The sequence below is a fragment of the Oxyura jamaicensis genome, chromosome 4 (genome assembly GCF_011077185.1).
Source record: "Oxyura jamaicensis isolate SHBP4307 breed ruddy duck chromosome 4, BPBGC_Ojam_1.0, whole genome shotgun sequence".
Lineage (NCBI taxonomy): Eukaryota > Metazoa > Chordata > Aves > Anseriformes > Anatidae > Oxyura > Oxyura jamaicensis.
In genome coordinates this window covers 44,699,727-44,715,177 of record NC_048896.1, presented here as the reverse complement: position 1 = coordinate 44,715,177, position 15,451 = coordinate 44,699,727, and the positions used below count along the sequence as shown (strand labels likewise).

Genomic DNA, 15,451 nt, shown 5'->3' with positions numbered 1-15,451 from the left:
CCAACCACTCTTCTTCCCTCCGCTACGTCCCACCATGCAGCAATGCAGGCTTAGTGAGGAGTTCACCAGAGGAATACAGGGAGAAAGCTATCTGATTGAGCTCGGACATGTAGCTAGACATCTCACCTGAAGCTTGTCTGGTTGTATTGCCCTGGGTAAGCTCTGGCAAAATCAAAGCTGCAACATTTCTCAGAGCCTTTTCTCCCCACTCTGGGAATAACACAGGAGGGCGGATTCTTTCTTGACAGTCCTCATACCATCAAAATGTATCTCACCCAGAGTCAGAAAGTGTTTATGGATTGCAAATATTGAAGAAGTAAAGTGGAAAGCACACTTGTAGGACTCCTCATGTAAGCTGGCTTCTCGGCAACCACGGGGGAAAGAAGTCTACGTTCTTGTTTACCATAAACCCAAACCACTACAGAAATCTTCAGTCAGAAATCCTATATGAAGAATATTGCAAAACGCAATACTCTAAGACATCAGGCTGCTCTGAAACTGTTAATGCCCAGTCCCCACGCTCAAAAAGTACTGCTTGAGATGTCCCAGCTCTAGCCTTAGCCATGCCGGTCCTTGAGGCCTACCAACACATCTGCTCCTGCACAGCTGCATAACATAAAGCATTTAACTTCTACCCTACCTCCATGCTTTATCAATCATTTAGATGAGTGATAAAAATGACTCCTTTCCAAGGAAAGGGACTATACCTAGCAAACAGAGAGCCCAGCTGGCTGATTAATGGGAAAAGCCATTTGGTCTGTGAATAGAAATAATAATTAGCCACCCAGAAAAGAAACAGCAACGAATGCTATATTAGGAAAATAGGAAGAGGAATTGAATAAATGCCTTTTTAGAAGGTCATGGACCACCACCTTCATAGATAGTGTGATGTCATGACCACCGAAGCACTGAGTAATGGGTACCTCCTTTCCGTACATTTAAAGAGCCTGTGATACAAAACCAATATTAAGACTACTTAAAAATGTTCTAGACAGAACGCAGACTGAGGACATAATGAAGAAATACCACCCAGCAAAAGTAATAACGCATGCTGTCAGTACTTGTAACAGTCCAAAAGCAATTTCTCCACCAGAACTGGAAAGGAAATGCTTTTGTTCAGTGGGATCTTCTGACATTTTGAAATGCATGTGTATTATAAAATAGTACACGAGTTGAGATTTCTCATGAAATACCAAAAGGCTGTGTTTTGATAATGTTGAACCATTTTGTTTAAAGAGAGAATAGGATGTCTTAAATCAACACTGAAGCAATATAAAAGCGAACATAGAGCTTTTTAGCATAAAATGAATGTTAGAGTACAAAAGCCTCAATGGAATTAAATGAAATAGCATGAAAATTAAATGTTTTAACTCATTGAGACAAGCAATTCAGCATTACATAAGTGACATGCACAAACTATTTGCTTCCACACCTTTCCATTGAAAATGGCATCAAAATGTAAATGTGCCAATGAAATTTATTTCATTGAAACTGCACTGTTACAGTTGAAAGCCTTGTTTTTCCACATTTTTCTTCTGATTTTTACTTATAGAATATGGGAGTCAACTGCAGAAAAAGGCTCCACTTCTCTGTTCAAGGTTAAGCAAACTTGCTATGATAATAATACCTTTTTTTCTTTCTTTCTTTCTTTCTTTCTTTCTTTCTTTTTTTTCCCCCCTCCCAACTCTTATCAAAGCAACGGCCAGGTGTTTTCAAACAACATCCTTTTTAGCTTGGTGTATGAACATACACTGAGAGATCCTCTTCAGATTACATCTGAGAAATTTCTGTTTAGGTGAATTTTGAAAGCTACAGCAAGTTTGATGGGAACAGAGGCAAGTTGGATGTATTGACAGGGATTTAATAGCAAGAATGCCAGTAAATATCAATAAATGTCCGTACCAGATTGTGACCTTTCCTAATTCAAAATATAACATGATCAAGCACAACACAGCCCACCACAATGGTCTTTTACAACCTTCTACTTCTTTTTCTGACTTGTCAATTCAGGTGAGGCTTTTTGCTGTCCGGTGACTCTTCCCTCCTAAATGCAAGAATCTTACAACCATTGTCAGACTTTTTCCCCACTTTGACATGTGTGGTGTCCTCTTATTTGGCAAAAGGATGTATTTGTCAGCCGAGGCAGGTGAAGACCTGCTAAGCTGAATGAAAAGCTGCTGCTGCAGACACCGCTTGGAATTTTAATATCTAGATCATCCCAAGTCTTTTCTAGACATCAAAAGGTTATCATTTAACCCACTAAATGTGTATGATTAAAGGTCAGGATTTTAAAGGAGTGCACATTTTAATGCTACCAGCAGTGAGCCTGTTGATTTAATGTCCAGATTAGATCACTGAGTCAAGCTTTCCTGCCCATTAATGTTTACAGCTAAGCAATTGAGTGAAGATATTTAGCATCTACACAGTGCCCTCCTTATGTACACACCCAACATGCACAAGGTGGTAAATAGTTCAACTTCCAATCTACAGAGGAAAAAAACAAAGTGCGCGGGGGGGCCTTGCTGCCACTTGCTTGCTCAACACGTCTCTGCATCAGTAATGATGCTGAGAATTTGACTCATCCACCCTGGAAGCTGCCCCTGTCCTCTTAGCCAACATGCAGCACTGATCCAGATGGCAAAAAGGAGCTTCAGATTCTCCAAGCATGTTTTATGAAGAAGGGGTAGGAGAAAGGGGTACTACAGCTCATGGTCTCTGACTCCAGGTGAGAAAAGGCTGTCGAGATAGCAGACAGAAACTTAACTTCCAATACTTTTTGTATTTTTTTTTTTATACTGAGTTTTCACTCCCGAAAGTATTTGTCATTAAGTATTAAGTCATTAATACAATCTGATTTTTTTTTTTTTTTTGTTCTGGTAAATAGTTTTCTGACGTGAGTAAAAGAGGCTCATTCTGGCAGTCACAAAAGGGACCCTGAACAAGAGATTTCAAACTCTACGTCACAACTTTCTGCCTTATGGGTATCTCATTCCTATTCTTTCTTACCTCCTTTCCTGTCGGAATTATTTTTTATAAGATCTTTCAGGTTTAAAATTGGTTTAATGACTAGAAGAACCTTTCTATTTTTTTTTTTCTCTGAGATTTTTCAATATAAGATGTTTGGTGACCTTAATTATTCTTGACAGAATTTGTTATACATATCTCTTGAGATAATTCAGTTACGATGTGTTAGGTGCTCTGTCTTAGTACTGCTCCTTATAATTACTTCTGAAATCATAAATCTCTTGTAAACTTGACTTTTGTTTTCCTTTTGTTGCCTGTTGGAAAGCCATTCACACTGAAATGATCTCATCAGTCTTTCCAAATTGAGAAAGAAAACACTGTTAAATGTATATTTCACCACCTTGACCAAACCCGTGTATTTCTGAAAGAGGTTCCATGATTTTAACTTTTTGCTTTGCAGAAGCATCTCGTGAGTACCTATGTTCTGGCATAATACCAGAACTGTAACCAATGGATTACATGGATTTCCAAACCATACTTAAAACATGGCCCTAAAGTGTTTTCCTTGAGATCCAGTGCAAACATACATCACAATTCTAGAAAACTCCTTGGACAAGATGACATGGCAGCCTCAAAGGTGCACACAGAATTACTCTACCCTCCTCTGTCCTGACCGATCACTCCTCCATCCCCTCCTTAATTCAGCAGCCACGTGGCTGCGTAGCCTTTCCTTGCAGCCGCTCTCTTCTCTTTGGACTGATTCCAAAGGATGAGGAAATCAAAACAACAGCCCAATTCCCACCCAACTGCCACAGAGACCCCCCTCCATTCCCAGCAGCCAGTTGGCACATCTTGTGTTGCATCCTGAAACGGTGCTCCATGAAGGACAGGGAGGAATGTGTCATCCCTGCTCCAAGTCCCCCATTTTCCTTGGCCTAGAGATGCATATAAATCTGAAGATTGCTGGAACATGAGCGGAGACCCAACAAAGTCCACCCGAGATGCAGCTGACCTGACTCCCTAAGAGGCACATACACGCAGGCATACAGGCTGCCCACTCTCCAGACCCACACCTAGCTACTGCAGTCTGTACTGTATTTTGAAGCGAGTGTTACATCATGAAATAAAAAGAAAAAAAAAAAAATCATTTGCTGCCTTTGATAACCTGGTCTTTATTTATTTTTTTTCCACTTAAACATTCCTTTGTGGCATCTGACCTCTACACTGATCCCCAAAGATACTGCCAAGATTCTATGTTACACTGATGAGAGGCTAGAGCCTGAGCTGGAAAACATCATGTGGAACACGTGGAATAAGGTAGGTAAGGCTGCAATTTGCTATGTCCTGCATTTTTGCAACCTAACCTTACCCATGAAAGTGGCCTAGAAGAAAGCTGGAGAGGGCCTCTGTCAAGGAGTGTAGCCATGGAACCAGGAATAATGGCTGTGAACTAATGGAGGGGAGATTTAGATTAGATGTGACATGACAAAGAAATTTTTCACTTGGAGCACAAAGCGCACATGGGAATTAGGGCTGAAGTTGCACCTTGCTTCTGTTCTTTTCTGTAAAGAATAGAATGAAATTACCTAAAAAAGTGTTAAAAATAAACCCAGGGCACAGGATGGGAGGTGCAGGGCAGTCCCTGTGGCCGAGGGGCAGCTTTTCTCTCTGGCAAGCCAAATGGCCCGGGGGACCCAGCCCCAGAAAAGGGGCCCTCAGCCCCCCCCAACCCTCCTCCTTGTCCACGTGAGGGGATCTTCCAGGCTGCTCCCAGCACAGCCACCTTTGGCCATGCATGGGCCACTCCATCGCAGAGGCTTGCTGAGGTCACAGCGGCCACCACTGCCCCACCTTTGCTGCAGGCCCTATAAAACAGGACCCCTGCAGCTGGCCCACCACTCGCTGAGCATCTCGGCCCCCTGACCGCCAGCTTGTGCGGCAGGAAGGAGACAGAGAAGGCGAGCAGCAGGCCTCCTTGGTGTGCGAGGACAGCCATGCGGTCCGGTGAAGCACCAAGAAGGAGTGCACCTGACCAGAAGGAGATGTGTCGTGGGTGGAGGGATGGTGCTGGTGGCACAAGAGACCCCAGTGCCCAAGGGACCTCTGGCACCCAGACCACAGACACATACAGGCGGTACCACTGGCACTGCAACGATGAGGGGAACAGGCCGGCCCCTCAAATGCCCAGCGACAGGGGGCCTAGGCCTTACCGTAGGAGCAATGGTGATGTGGGGCGAAGGTGGGAGCATCAGACAGACAGCCGTGGGGAGCAGAGGGGTGGCCATGGCCCGGAACACAGTGCGGGACCCAGTAATGGCCGTAAATCAGACGGCAGTGTCGGACCCATGCGTGAAAATCAAGCTGACAGTGGCATGGGACCGAGGGCACTGGATGACCCCCTGGTTCAGCAGCCTGGCCTGAAAACATTCCAGACAGAACGCATCCCATTTGGGCAGTCCCGGGCAAAGACTGGCTCATCCTTCTGCCCGACACTGTGGAGCCCATGGAGCTGGATCCACCAGATGTGGAGGAATGGATGGAAGTGGATTCACCTCTGCCACAACAGACTTGGGACTACTGCAGCATGTTTTTGTGCTCTGCCACCCAAGAGCACCAACAGCATCGCAGGAGTGCCAGCGAGCCCCCTACTCATTGCTCAGGCTCCATCACAAGCATTAGCTTGGAGCCACCAAACACCACGGACATCCTGCAGGCTTGCCTGCGAGATGTCCCGGCAATAAACAACTCTTGCCGATTCTCAGGGGTTGTGTGAGTGCTTCTTTTTTGGGGGGAATGGGCTAAAGTTGCGCCAGGGGAGGTTTAGGTTGGATATTAGGAAGAACTTCTTTACCAAAAGGGTTGTTAGTCACTGGAATAGGCTGCCCAGGGAAGTGGTTGAGTCACCATCCCTGGAGGTCTTTAAAAGACGTTTAGATGTAGAGCTTAGGGATATGGTTTAGTGGAGGACTTGTTAGTGTTAGGTCAGAGGTTGGACTCGGTGATCTTGGAGGTCTCTTCCAACCTGGCCTATTCTGTGATTCTGTGATTCTGTGAAACACTGCCTTCAGAGCCTGTGCAGGGAGACTGACAGCGATGAACTGGTGTCCCAAAGAGAAGGGCTATCATACGGCCACTGACAAGGACTACTTTTGGATAATGCAGAGTGGAGAGAGGAAGGAATTACCAGGATGGTGACTTGACATCAGCCACTGCAGCAAAGAGACCAGCAAGTGATGGTGCAGAGCTGCTCCACATCCCTTTTCATTTATGTTTGCATTTATAGACCCAGTGGTACGACAGCTCTAATGCAGAATAAAGCACTACAAGAAATTTCTTGCAGAGAGAGCCAGGAGACCATGGTATACCTCCAGAGCCATCTGTTAGTACACATACAAAATCTCAGGCCTTTTATTATCCAGGCAAGCCTGCTGTATGTCTTATACAAACTTACAAGCATACACTATAAGCCTACAGTATTTCACACCCCAAATGCATATGTGCACTCACTCATTCACTTCAGGCTGGGAGTGAGCCCTTAAGCATACCGTCACAACCTTGCTTTTTTCCAGGTGATTCACATCTAAGCAGCTGCCACTGCAAGAAGCAGATCTCAAACAGAAATAATACAATTTCCGCAGTAACTCCTGCTTCGTTTGCACAGAGGAAAATTCTGAGCAGAAACTGAGCTGAATAAAAATTTCAAATATTAATGAGACACATGACAGCAAACCAAACAGTCACACAAGTAAAGTGGCTAGAGAATTCACATGGGTGCTTGCAGTCCCTTCTCAGGCAAACTCTCACCAGTGGTTCTCAATGGTATGGACTGGGAGTGACCTGATGTGCCAGAGCACACAACAGGCTCTCCCCGTTCCAGGGAATGTTTGATGATGCTTTCAAAGTGGAACAGCTGTAATTAGAGGGGTGAGGGACTCACAGCCTGACTCACAGTTAGGACATGGATCATGTGTCCTAGATCCCCTGATACCCAAACCCTGACCACAAAGAATAGTAGTAGTTCTAGAGCCAGATGTCAGTGTACACTTGCAGACATGCACATATTCGTGTTCCCTCTTTTTTCTTTTCTTTTCCTTTTTTTTTTTTTATTTATTTATTTATTTTATTCTGGCATGCAATCAATGTCCATTTTTTAACTTGATTTCCTCCTCCCCAGCAGAATCCTACATCAATGGTGCCATCCCTTCCATTGTGTTGCAGGTAACTATACACACATCTTGTCTCAGCTAGTGAACAGGTTTATGCTTTAAGGCAACATCTCTATTTGGGAAAGTGCTTGAGTATGTGTGTAAATCCACTGCTCCAGTATGGCTCAGCTACCGTGTGTTTATCAGTGTCTTCTTCAGTAGTTGGCCTTAAATATTTCTCCCTGGAGTGGATATCTGTAAAGTGGAAGTTTGCTAGCGAAGCGGTCACCTGCCAGGGACATAGCAAGATACACGTACTACTTCTCAGTACTTTAATCATGTAAATGTCTGAAGGAAGTTTATTTGGGGCTCTTGAGACAAAGATAAACATTGAATAGGAGAGATATTTGCATGGGTATCTTCCCTTGTGCTAATGAATACAATTAGAGCAAAAAATAAAAAAAAAGATACATCAGAACAATGATGTGGCAAGACAAGACAAGGCAAATGCAGGGCTCAGGTTTTGTTCTCTGGGCCAAGCAATCATTTGTTCTCCAGCTCAGATCTACCATGTTCCTGCAGTAGTGAGCTAGTTAGGCAGACTATTCCAGACAATAACTTTACAACAGCATCTCATGGAAATTACAGCTGCTCAAAATTCATCAGAAAGGGTTTGAAAGAAATGACACTCAGCTAACTGGAAACACAAATATGATTTTGTTCTGATTTTGATTAGATTTGTTCAGGTTTATAATGCAAAACTGAAGATTCAAGACTTTGTGGTCTTCCTGCCAACAGCAAACAGATATACTTACAGGGAGGCATATCTGTTTTGGTTGGTTGTTTGTCAATGAAAACACTAACATGTACTAGAAAAACAAATCTGAAAACAGAAATTTTGAGTGTTAAATAATTTCTTAAGCACTTATGTTAAAACTATACCAATCCAAAAGGTAATGAGCATCATTTAGCAGAAAGAATTCCAACTTTGAAGTCAGTAGATTTGCTTGTGCAAGTAATTGATCTACTATAATAACTTTTGTCTGTTAGAAGAATGCCATTATCTCAGGAAAAAAAATAAATCACTTTCTCTGTAAGATAACATAAAGAAAAAGACCTGCAGTAGATGTGTGCTCTGCAATTTGGTAAACATGCTGTAAAACAATAACGTTTTAGCTACCATGGAGAACGTGACTCAGCTGAAGGCACTGAAATTGCACACAATGAAAACAAACAGATTCAGAATACCCCAGCCTGCCTCAGCCACTGTAGGCAGTCATAAAAATGTGATAGTAGAATGAGTGCACAAAGCCCTGTTTGAAGGCATTGTGCTCTAATCGCAGAAATGGTAGCCACTGAGCTTTTCTCCTGCTGCATGTTTTTGGCTTTTTTTTTTCAGCTGCAGCCTCTCTTTTACATGCCAGACAGCAAGTAACAGTTTCCTGTCCTAGAAGGACAAGCGACTCAAAATTTTGAGATACAGTTACTTTAGTAGAGATAGCCTTTAAAAAATGTAGAAAAAGGTGTTGGGAAGTTTGTTTCTTTTCCTTCTGCTTGTGTCCTTCAGAACACATTCTGTCTCTTCCCAAGTATCTGCTGCAGCACTTTGAGAAACAGAGCTCCAGATTTTAACGAAGAGCAGTGAGGACAAAGTGGACACGGCAGATGTAGGTAATTCATGCTAATATTGGCTGTACTTTCAAGATCTGCAAACATTTTTAACTCTTTCAGGTAGAGAGTTCAATATTTATGTCTATTTAGTAACATGCCCTCTGCCAATCCAGATGGACACTCAAAAACTATTTCTAAATCTAGTTGATGGTGTCTGTAAGCAGGCATCTGACTATGCACGAGTGTAGATCAAATGCTGTAGATGACCCACCAATGCAATTTTACCTGTTATGTTGTCACGGACTTACCTGGGTTTTTAGTCCTGCATGCTGTCACTGGTCAGAGAAGCTTGTTGTGTTGAGTCTGTCAGCTCCTTTCCTTTTCCTGCACAGGAGAAGGTGGCTTCCCAGTCTGTTTAAGACAAAACAAAGCAACAAGAAAAATTAGTTCAATAAATAAAAGAACTTCCTTCAGAAGTGCCTTCTGCTCAGTAACACTGTGATCTGTTAATGAAGACATGATACTGCAGGGAACAGGTGATGCCATTTCACTTTCTTGCTAGTAGGCACCAGAATAAGTTCACAAGCCTGTGTCTGGGTGTATTACCCCTGCAGACTGTACTAAAGATGGAGAAAGAACAGTCCAAAAGGAAACACTTCTGTTATTTACTAGACTTTACGCCTTTTTGTGTCCTTTTCACACAACATACCTCACGAATAGTCAATCTGACAGACCTGCCCGCAGACAACTCTCTTTACAAATACCAGTTCTTATTGCAGCTCCTCCTGTATTTTTATTCCTGAGGAGCTTTTCACAGCACAATTCTCCATCCAAAACGGCTAATCTAGAACCTGCAAAATCCAGTAACATCCACGCCACTACGTATATACCTGGAATATACCAACCAACCAACCAACCAACTTTTTGACTCTAACTGCATCCATATGGCATTTCTCTAGTAAGGTCTGACTGAAATGATTATTATTTAAATGGACACGTTTTTGTAGGATACAACCTGCTGTAGCATAACAACCTATTTTAGCACAGGGTTTAACGCCAGTGAACGATCTTCAGCCCAGTGGTCCTTGCTTTTCAGTGTCTCTCCCCTTCTGCTCATCACAAGGGATCTCCCACCCTTCAGGCACTGCCCAGGCTTCACAGCACAAAAACATCCCACCTCTTCCAGCAAATTCCCACACTGAAGCAATATGAATGAAGGAGCATGCCCACACAAAATACTGTCTCCCTCCTCATATCACGCTGAGATATACAGCAACCACTACTGAATGGTGAAAGGAAAAGTACTTCTTACATTCAGGGAAATGAATTACCCTGTAGTCCCTAATCACACATTCATGGAGAAAACAGCTGCTTGCTGGGTTTTTCTCCATGAAGCCTGCAACAGTACAGTGGGATTACTTGTCAGAAAGGTAAGCTGAATTCACACCAGAGAGGACTGCATGCTATTATTTAGCAGAGAATATAATTAACAGTCACATTCTAATTAAGGGATGAGATGGATTTTTTTTTTGCTGCTTGAAGCATTTCAAGAAGTATCCAGTGTCTCCTTTTGAGAGAGAATCTCTTCCCAAACTACAGGCTCCAGGCAGGATTTACCAGCTCTGATCTATTAATAATGCTGATGGTTAGACTAGAATGATCTTTTTTAGCTTTGAAATACGGAATCTAGGAGTAAAAAACAGGCCCACATCATGCACATTCCCTGTTAACCTCCATTCTTTTCCTTTCAGGAAACATTCTCTCCTTTCCTGTTAACCTCCACTCTTTCCTTTCTGACCTGCCTTCCCTTTCTTATCAGATGAAGTTTGCACTGCAGGTGCTGAGCAGGAATGATAAACAACATGCCTTCAGCAATCACTGGGGAAGAAAAAGAGAAGTTTTGCCTATTAAGTCTTAGCTAGAGGTATTTTTAAAACAGATTTTACATTGGAATAATAAAAATGGAGAAATTTATAGATATCGATTATGTGTCCAAGGCAGGAAAGGAAGGCAAGCTAAAGGAAGAAAAAGACGACAACTTTATTCCTGGAAGTAATGCTGATCCATCAGATACAAATCAAAAGACAAGGGCTTGACATATAGTTTGAAGAGTAACTGATGAATGGATTAATCCATTAATGATTTGATGATTTTATCACGGTGTTTTCTGTCTTCCTCTGCAATAAAGTTTTCTTTTTTTTTTTTTTTTTTTTTTTTTTTTTTTTTTTCCTCACTAGCTCTCAATTTGCAAGATTATTTTCTATTCAGTTGAAGAGTTATCTCTCTGGTTACTAAGACTTGAGATGACACACGACAGACAGACTGTAGGACACAGTAAAATATTTCTGCAGTCAGCACATCCTGTGAATGGCCCAAACCCACAAGAGGTTAGCATGTGTAAACTCTGCAGAAACTTGATGCACGGGACTATGAGCATCTCAGATCTGCACTGGGAAGCCTCACTGGCTATATACAGAGCCTGGTTTGCAGAGATGTGCAGGACACACGAGCCATCAGGATTCCTGGAAAGGCAGGCTTTTAAAGTAGGCCTGTCCTTGGGGAACCGCGATGGACGTTGTTTGTGATCTCTCTCCAGTTACATGGCACACTCCTCCCATCTCCCTGGCTGCTGCTATAAAATGAACGCTTCTGGAAACCAGGCTGCATTTTTAAACCCCATAGAGTGAAGTTTTACAATATTTTGTAGGCACAGAATGGAAGGGAAAAAGTAGTATTTAAGGGTAGAGACCAGAACACATTGTGCTATTCCAAACCATGGCGTTGGTTTGTCATCTACATGACTCAAATCAACTAGCTCTGTATGTTTAATTTCCTATCTGATCAAGCTACCCGTATCTCTTTGGGCTATTGGAAAGCTTTGTATCTACCAAGCATAGATCTGGAGTACAGAAATGAGGTTTAAATACACAACACGTGAGATCTAACCTTCATTAAAGACGTCACAGTTGGCACTGGTCTATCAGCAGCAGCGTGACCACAAATGGAAAACTATGCCACCAATTTCATTAATATCACACTATTGACCAGCCTTCCCTGACAAGTTCAGGGGACATATTGCAAGTAGTGCCTGTGGATCTGTATTGGAGTTTGTACCACCCAGAATCATTTTCTCCCAGAGGTTTTCCCAATTGCGTGATGCACTTAGCTGGTCATCTTGACGTGTACTGCTCAGTTAGAAACGGGATCAAAATTCATTCCTCACTAACTGGCTGGGAATTTTGCTGCTTTCAGAGGAAATTGTGCCTAGTAAAACTGAGGGCCCCAAGGGACTCAAACACAAATCTTTACCCAGACTTGATAAAATCACATATGTTATTTAAATCAGCCAAAAAAAAAAAAAAAAAAAAAAAGACAGCCTTCAGCTTTCATTAGATAAAAAGTGTTAACAAGAATTGTCAACAATGAAATATCTTCACTCAGAAGTGAAGCATACAAAACCTTGTATTGGAATTTGAATACCAAATAATTCAGGGCCCCCAGTAACATGCATGCTTTAAAGAGATGCATTTTGATTTCTAATTTTAAAGCACACACCAGTGTTTCTGGAACGCACTATCACTTGGACACACCTCAGAAACTGGTAGGTGTAAGTGGGTTTGGAACAGAGACATTTTATTCACTGAGCACTTATGAGTGAGGAAATTACCTTTGGAGGCGACCCCCTCTCACTACATTTACATTTCAAAATAAATCAAGTTTGCTTAATCTCTAGTTAGCATCTGCACTTCTTGCACTTTTTTTCCTAAGCAAAGATAAAATGCCGTGTACAACGAACTAATGGTTTAGAAATAGCTTTCGCATTAATCACCCAAGTACCAAGATGGTGCCAATCCATTAATCTCGACTGTGGTACTTCCTGAAGAAGGATAGATAAGTAAACAGCCACAAAACATGGAGGTGCTTAGCTTGAGTAGAATTAACTCCAGTACTGGTGAAAAGGAAGATATGAAAGAGGCCATTAAACACATGGTTGCACTCATTTATTTAGATTTAAAGAACAAGGCGACCATTTGCTGTAACTAAATGTAAGATAATTAAAAGTGGGAATTGCCAATTAGAATCAATATATTAGCAATAAGCACTCCTAAAAATACCGCAATGCTGAATGTGCCAATACTAACAGTCCGTTCTGTTTTCCAAGCACTGCTGTTCCTAGGAGCTCGGAATAGGCTTTCTAGCATACAGCACAGTTCACCGATTTCTTATGAAGACAAAGCACACTGAATTTCCCCTTGTATTAAATGTCCAGTAAGAAACAGCACATGCTAACCAGCCTCCATCCAAGCACTGCTTGCTCTTACTCTGTGTTGACCTCAACATACATGTGTCCATCCTAGCAAATTTTACAATTGTATGCAGAAATTTGGCATGACCTGTAGCAACTACGTATCAGCAATAGCCCATTAAGCAACTGCAGCACAACTGCAGAAGTTGCCAGGTCTAATGGTAAAAAGCCAAGTCTGCAGATCAAGCTTGTGACCATACTTTCCAAGCCCTGTCCAGCAAGACTCCCTCCCTCCATTTTGTAAGCAAATATTCTGAGTCACCTTTTTAAATAAATGGGGTCTCTTTTTTCTTACAGGGAGAGCAGAGATAAAAGAGCAACAGGTGATGATGATTCCTTTTTGCATGAATGCAGCCACATGTACCTTCCATTAGCACAAAAGAGCTGTACACACATATACACCACGAAGATATTCTATGCCCATACATCTATTGAAAGGAGAACAAAAGTACTGCATGAATGGCAACCCTAAATACAATGGTTAATAGAGTATTGTGTATAGCTGACAAGCAAGATAATATGCCTACAGCCAAAGAAACACGTTTTTATCATCTGTAGGTAAAAGCAAGTGGATATAGTTTCTTACAAATTCCTATTTACACATTTCATAAAACCTTGATTCCCTGTAGTCCTGTCCAGAAAAGCACTCCAAATTCATTTCTCTTAGTAACCCAATTCACTATTATTGACAACAGGCTTTATTCTTTGCAAAACAACAAGACTGAGAATATTGCAGGGTCTTTCTCTTTCAGACAAAGGAAATCTCATCCATAAAGATCTCTTGGATGACAGCCCTCATCATGACACAGATGCATATGACGAAGCTGATGCAGGTCAAGGAAAAACACGGCTGAAAGAGCAGTGAAAGCAGTAAGAAGCACGTAAAGTGATAAAATACAGAGACAAGACGCTTTGCCAAGGAAATACAAGCTAACATCATTTAGAAACAGAATGCCACCACAGCAGTACCTCAAGGACTCGGTAGAGGTATGTGCTGCAGGATAGGAGCTTTCCTTGACCCCAGAGATCTTGTAATTTGAAAAGACAAAGTTACACAATGCTTGGCAGGGGTATATGGGCAAGAGAGGGCCTGAGGTTATTTTACATTTAGGCACAAGCTGCAAGGTATTCTGAATGCAGGCTCCAACACTTGTATTATCTACAAAACAGTAAATACTTGCTCCTGATACCAACAGACTTCTTGATCACTCTGGGCATGAACCCGCACAGCATGCAATCTTCCTAAAGAATAACACCAGCAGAATTTATCTAATTTAGTACCATACGTTGCTCTCAAATCAATGGGAATCATCTGTGTCTTAGTTTTAAACTTGCCTCTTGGTGTCTCAGAACACCAACATACTTTTCAGTACAGGTAGGGGAAAACAATCTATCTCCTCTACCATCAGTTGCTTTATAGTACTCTACTCCGTGTGTTTTCAGCTGGGATAAACGTCTTCCCCAAGGCTTACAAGCTCTAAGCATTCAAATTTCTCCAGGCCACTTTCTGTGCCCTCATGTTTCTTCTCCTTACCTCTGAATGCCATTCATTTGCTTACAAGCAAACTCACGACAATGTTTGTCAATGAATGTAATGCTCTGGTGAGCAAGGAAGAAGCTTGTCATCTAACACTTGCTATAAATACTCTTCATTCAGCGGGCAATGGACTATACAGGCATTTCTCTGAGATAAGTTGCAGCAAATAATTTTAGATATTTTTTATCCACTTGAAGTAGTCAATCTGAATTGAATGCAACAGAATGATTTTCATGGCAACAGCTGTAGCAAAAATTCTGCCTATAAAAGATATGTCTGTATATATATATAAACAGTTAATAGGAAATGCTGCCTGTAGACAGAAAGGAATACACGGTTCTGTATAAATGCTAGGTGGAACAATAAAGCTCTTCCTGTGATGCCAGGCAAAAGACTGTTTGTCAGCATCAGTATGTATGCGGTCCTAGGACCATGCAAAATATAATAGAGAAGAAAGGAAAGAAAACTAAATTAGGCAACTTATAGGGTTATACAGAGTGCCTACAGAGATTCAGCCCCTAATGCATGTTGAAATCAAGATACTAGGTTTTTGAAAATAGCATTAGGTATGTATCTGCTTCTCAAGGGGCCCATATGCACTGCAATGCCTGGCCCTTGAGTAAGCCTATAGTGCTCCTAAATCCATTAAGGACTCGTGGAAATCTCAGAGTATTTCTAAATTGCCATGTTCATAACAGATTTCCTAGAGGAAGCTCTGCATTGTTACAACTTCTGCTGGAAGTGCCAAAAGAAAAACATTACTATGATGCATTGGGCATTAGTTGCACTGCAAAAAGAAACAGAATAATGGAACCACACTGTAATGATTTTCAAAACTATTAACTTTGTTAATGAGTGATTAAAAATTTACTCCCTGTACTGATTCGG

The 15,451-nt window shown here is 41.8% G+C and overlaps 1 long non-coding RNA gene across 1 annotated transcript in view; it reads right to left on the bottom strand.

Moving 5' to 3' along the window:
- Positions 1–15,451, bottom strand: part of LOC118166683 — a 143,939-nt gene that overhangs the window by 57,653 nt on the left and 70,835 nt on the right. Inside the window, exon 3 of the long non-coding RNA XR_004750664.1 lies at positions 9,029–9,131. This is a non-coding gene — a long non-coding RNA (uncharacterized LOC118166683). The remainder of the gene's footprint in view (positions 1–9,028; positions 9,132–15,451) is intronic.